Source organism: Grammomys surdaster, unplaced genomic scaffold, assembly GCF_004785775.1.
Source record: "Grammomys surdaster isolate TR1022 unplaced genomic scaffold, NIH_TR_1.0 125977, whole genome shotgun sequence".
Lineage (NCBI taxonomy): Eukaryota > Metazoa > Chordata > Mammalia > Rodentia > Muridae > Grammomys > Grammomys surdaster.
The window spans coordinates 1,315,110-1,320,365 of NW_021620793.1; the positions used below are offsets into that span (position 1 = coordinate 1,315,110).

The 5,256-nt window shown below is 52.9% G+C and overlaps 1 protein-coding gene across 1 annotated transcript in view; it reads right to left on the reverse strand.

The window, feature by feature from the left end:
- The window catches only part of Arhgef10l (Rho guanine nucleotide exchange factor 10 like), a 146,795-nt gene extending 141,883 nt beyond the window's left edge, over window positions 1-4,912 (reverse strand). The window contains exon 1 of the mRNA XM_028753940.1: window positions 4,842-4,912. The gene's annotated coding sequence lies outside the window, so the exon portion shown is untranslated. The remainder of the gene's footprint in view (window positions 1-4,841) is intronic.
- Window positions 4,913-5,256: the final 344 nt, after the last annotated feature.

Consider the following 5,256-nt stretch of genomic DNA (forward strand, 5'->3'; position numbering starts at 1 on the left):
CTCTCTCTCTCTCTCTCTCTCTCTCTCTCTCTCTCTCTCTCTCTCTCCCCTCCGTGGTAATGAAGCCTCCAAGAGACTAACCCTGGAGCCACCTCCTCCTGGCACAGTAGGTCAGATGGGATGGTGGCCACTTGACCTGCACTGAGCCCATTGGCTGGTTGCTCCCAGGAATGTGGAATTAGAGAGCCAGAAGGCTGAGCTGGAAAAATGACCACAAAGATTCTCAGAGCTCAGTCATTGTTCACATTGTGATAAGAACCACAGCCAAGTTCAGGCCGAGGTTCTGAGAGAAAAATTAAAAGGAATTGAGATGCAGCTATAGCTCTGATACGAGGCTTGGATGGTGGCGTGCAAGCCTCCCCAGTGTTCACAGAGCCCTGGGTTCAGTCCCCAGCATCACATAAGCTAGGAGCGGCACACTACCGCAATCCCAGCACTCGGAAAACATAGACAGCGGAACAAGGTCATTGTGACTCTGTAGTGAGTACAGTGGGCAGCCTGGGCTACATGACCCCCTGCCTCAGAACAAATCAACAATAAACAAACAGGAATAAAAAATAATGATAACAGCAAACAGAACGGTGTCTCCCCACTTTGCTCTGCGTGGACACTTGTGTGTATAAATGCATTCCCCAACCCCCGCACCCTAGATACCCTATAAAGAACCTTATTCACACTTTACAGATGTTGAAGTTGTAGCACAAAGTCTGTTCAGGTCCAGACTTCCATTACTAATGCCATGAGTCCCGAACTGTCACTGGATCCTTCTGAGGGCATCTTTACTCCTTGACTCAAAGCAGCCTGTGACAAGAGGCAGATGGATACTCCGTGTGCCCTGGCCACTGTCACCACGCAGTGTGAGGGGAGCACCTGAGTGTCATACAAGAGGATCTGTTAATGTCCCAGCCTCCTCCTTCTGCCTTCCTGTGTCTTGTAAGGGACAAAGGTGAAAGGTCACTTCGGAATAAATATGAGCCTGGGGCCTCAGAGACAGATGCGGGGATACCCATGTGCCCGAGGACCATACCTCCCCTATAGCCTCTCAGGAGGAGCAAGCCCTGGGGCCTCAGAGCAGAGGTTTGTGTGGCTCCTCCTGGGGCCTGGGCATACAGCCAGAAAGGACAGGAGGCAAGGTCTTTTCCTCAGGGCATCAGGTTACCACCAAGAGCTGAGTTGCTGGTCAGCTGACAGAGCCCAGAGCCTATTTGAGAAGCCACCATAGAGCTGAAGGGACAGGGTGAGGGGACACTGCTGAGAAAAGAAAGAGCAAGGGAGCCAGGGACAGAGTGGGCCCAGCCAGGGGACTGGGCCCAGACACAAGGTCTCCAGAAGGGAACAACCTCAGCTGGGGAGGACGGACTGCAGCTGCCAGGCTGCACTGACACTGGGCACAGTTATGGTCTGGCACCAGCCCCAGAAACCTCCATTGTCCCCAGTTTCGCCACCGCCCGCCCGGGGCTGGGACTCTCCACCAGCTCCCTGGTCCCCAGCTGAAAGAAGCTTTCTAAGAGTCGTAAAACTGTGCCCCCTCGGAACAATGGGTCCTTATGTGGCTACACCCTCCTCATAAACTCCCAGCACCCGAGAAGCTGCAGGCCCCGACTTTATAGACTGGCTTTCTGGAGCAGCCTCAGTACTCATTAACATCCAGCCTCGCAGTCCTTCTAGGAGGCTCTGCTGGGTGGGTCCCATTCACAGAGACTCACTGTGCGCCAGCCCCGCCCCCGCCCCAGCAGCCCTGCCTGCCTGCGGCTACAAAGCCAGAACCAAGCCAGTGAAATCCAGAGCTCAGGCTCCTCCCACTGTGACCCTCAACACGCAAAGATCCCAGATCCCAGCAGATGGGATCCGGCACACGAAAGACCTAAGCACAGGAGGACCTGAACCCAGCCCCTCACGAAGCCCAGGATTCCCTACCAGCTCAGAGTCACACGCTGCCACCACCCATTCCCCGCAAAGCCCTCCCCCCCCTCAAAACCCTTACAAATACTTGGGGTGCATCAAGCACAATGTTTTCTCCATGCCCAAGCCCCTTCTCTCTCATTAGAACAAGTTTCCAAGATCCCTCTTCACATGAGGAACTGAAGCACAGAGAGGGCAAGTAGTCTGCCTGAGACACACAGCAAGTAAGCCCTACATTCTAGGTCCACCTCTTACCTCCCCAAAGTTTCACAAGCGGGGTTCACCTGCACGGCTCTGATTTAAACCCTGCTTAAGGTCACTGAAGATATGTAGCCCACATTTATTTTTGTTTTATTTTTTTCTGTGCCATGGAATTGAACCAAGGGCTTGCTCACGCCAGGAAACCACACCATCGCAAAGCTGACACTCACTCTTTCCTGGGTAAGTACCTTCTAAGAACTGAAGCCCTTAGCCCGATCCCTGCTGGATAACCACATGCCAATACTGCCACTTGAACTCTTCAGAGGCAGAAACCAAGCCTGGGAAAGACGAAGTGGGAAGGGTCTCACCCACACTCCCGCAGAGCATGTCAGTGTGGGTGCCACCACTGGACTTGCTTCTCAGGATCGCTGCTCTTCCTGAGACACCAGCGTGAGAGTCAGGACACCTGCTCTCCTCACCTGACACACATGTATTCCCTAAGGGCCAGGCCATCCCTACACAGCTTTCTAGAAACCAGAAGTCTAGCCGAACACGAGAACTCTCTGCGATCCCTCAATCCCAGGGGGCCACTTGGGACACTTCCTGGCTCTATCCATACCTGTGCTCTTGATTTCCTGGGCTATCTGCCTCTCCTGGGTTTCTGCTGGTTTCCTGTCCACCCCTGCACCCTGCAGAGACAGTCTGAGGAAGTAGGGTGTGGTGACATACATCTATACCCTGTATCCAGGAAGCAGAGGCAGGAGGACCATGAAATCATGGGTAGCCTGGACTACATATCAGTTCCAAGCTAGTCTATATAGGGAGGCCCTATCTCTAAAGACAAATCCAAAGACAAAGAGAAGGGCGATCTCTAGCTCCTGCCTGGCAGACAGATGGGCAGACAGACAGATGGACAGCTATGGCATCCCAGGCCCTGTGGAATCCCTCAGACCTGATCAGCTACCAGCCATGGCCAGCACCCAGGCCCTATGTGGAAGTGATTCTCTCATGGCCTGCCCAGCCCTGGGAAGCTGGCTTGGTGACCTAGTCTGTATCACTATCCCCTGCCACCTCTGCTGCCTCTGAGGAAAGCAGCCTTCCCAGAGAAACTCTTGAATACTCTGGTTCATCAAAGCTAGGCCTGGAATTGGCTGTAGCATCATCATCACCACCATCATCATCATCCCCTTCATCACCCCCACCACCTCCATCACCCCCATCACCTCCTTCACCTCCACCTCCTCCATCAGCATCATCCCCTTTCCAGGCACTTGCTGGCTGCTGGGTATTAAGCCTTTCCCTGAATGATCCCACGAGATCACAATAATCTCTTGAGGCAGGAGCTACCACCATCCTCTGCTACACACAAGGAAGCTGACCAACTGTGACAACCAACCCACAGCACTAGGGACTGTAGTGCTTGCTCAATTATCTGTCACCTCTGCTATCTCAGCCCCTCTAAAGGCAGGATCCTGTCTGTTTGGAAGAGGGATATCTTTAGAATGTAGTGACTGCAATGAACAGGCATTCTATACAAGGCTTTTGGATGGATGGGGTGGATAGGTGGGTGAGTAGATGGACAGATGGATGGATGGATGATGGATGGATGGGTGGGTGGATGAATGGGTGGATGGATGGGTAGATGGATGGATGGATGATGGATGGATGGATGGATGGATGGATGGACGGGTGGATGGATGGATGGATGGACAGATGGATGAATGAGTGGGTTGGTGGGTGGATGAGTGGGTGGGTGGATGGGTGGATGGATGGATGGATGATGGATGGATGGATGGATGGATGGATGGACGGGTGGATGGATGAGTGGGTGGGTGGATGGATGATGGATGGACAGATGGATGAATGAGTGGGTTGGTGGGTGGATGAGTGGGTGGGTGGATGGGTGGATGGATGGACAGATGGATGGATGATGGATGGATGGGTGGATGGACGGACAGACGGACGGATGGATGGATGGCAGATGTATATAGATAGATGTGTACAGTGTATGGTAGATCGGTGGGAGGATGGAACTAGTAGGTAAGTAGGTATAAAAATGGATTAATGAATGACAAATGGAGAGACCGATGAATGGAAAATATATGGATGAAAGTAAAGATGGATGATGGATGGACAGATGGACGGGTGGATGGATGGATGGTGAATACGCAGAAATGGGTAGAGACGGGCTGAAGAGTTAAGAGCACCGTCTGCTCTTCCAGAGGACCTCTGTTCACTTCCCAGCACCCAGACAGTGGCTCACAACCGTTTGTTAACCCCGTTTCCAGGGGACCCTATGCCCTCAACACAGACACACACGCAGGCGGAACAGTGATGTATACAAAAATTAAACACATCATTAAAGATATTTTTTAAAAAAGAAATGGAGAGAAGTTGGATGAATGGACAGACAGATGGACCGATGAAAGGATGACTTGGGGGAATTCAACTGAGAACGGAGAGGAAACAGACCATGGGTCATAACTCCTCCACTCCCAGCCACTCCCCCCAACCCCGCCCCAGGAGAGGAGGAGGAAGGTAAACGTGGTTTCCTCGTTTACTGGAAAATCCCCTGGCAGGGCTTCCAGAGAAGGCAGAGAGGAGTGTGCTGACATTTTTAGGAACAAGGAAATAAGGAGTGCGGAGGAATGAGCCTTTAGAACGCTGCGTGACAGCAATGGCAGAAAAGATCCCACAGTCCCTCCTCCGACAACTCCGTGCCAGGGCATTGCACCAACCTTAAACTCCTGTCTCCAGATGGAGCTGGGAGGAGGGTAGGGAGCCATAAACTGTAGCCAGCAAAGTGAGCTCCCTGCCCTGTGGGTGCAGGGTGGGGCCTGGGAACAGAGCTGTGGATTTGGTTGAAGTCACCCCTCCTTTGCCCAGGAGCTCTCAGACCCCGGAGTGGTGGACATCTTGGCAGCCCAGAGCTTGCCAGGCTCGCTGTCCTTCAGTGAGAGATCTCATGTGATCCACAAGCCCTCCCACCTCATTAATTCTGACCCATGGCTCAAGCAGGGCAGATTCTGGGGCAAGATAGTGTGAAGAGTTATGCCCTCCTTGCCCGGAGCGGTTTCCTGTTGGAGAGGCAAGACTCATAGCGGGGCATCGAGACACGAGACCCGGTGTTCTAGCTGCTGGAACAATGTTAAG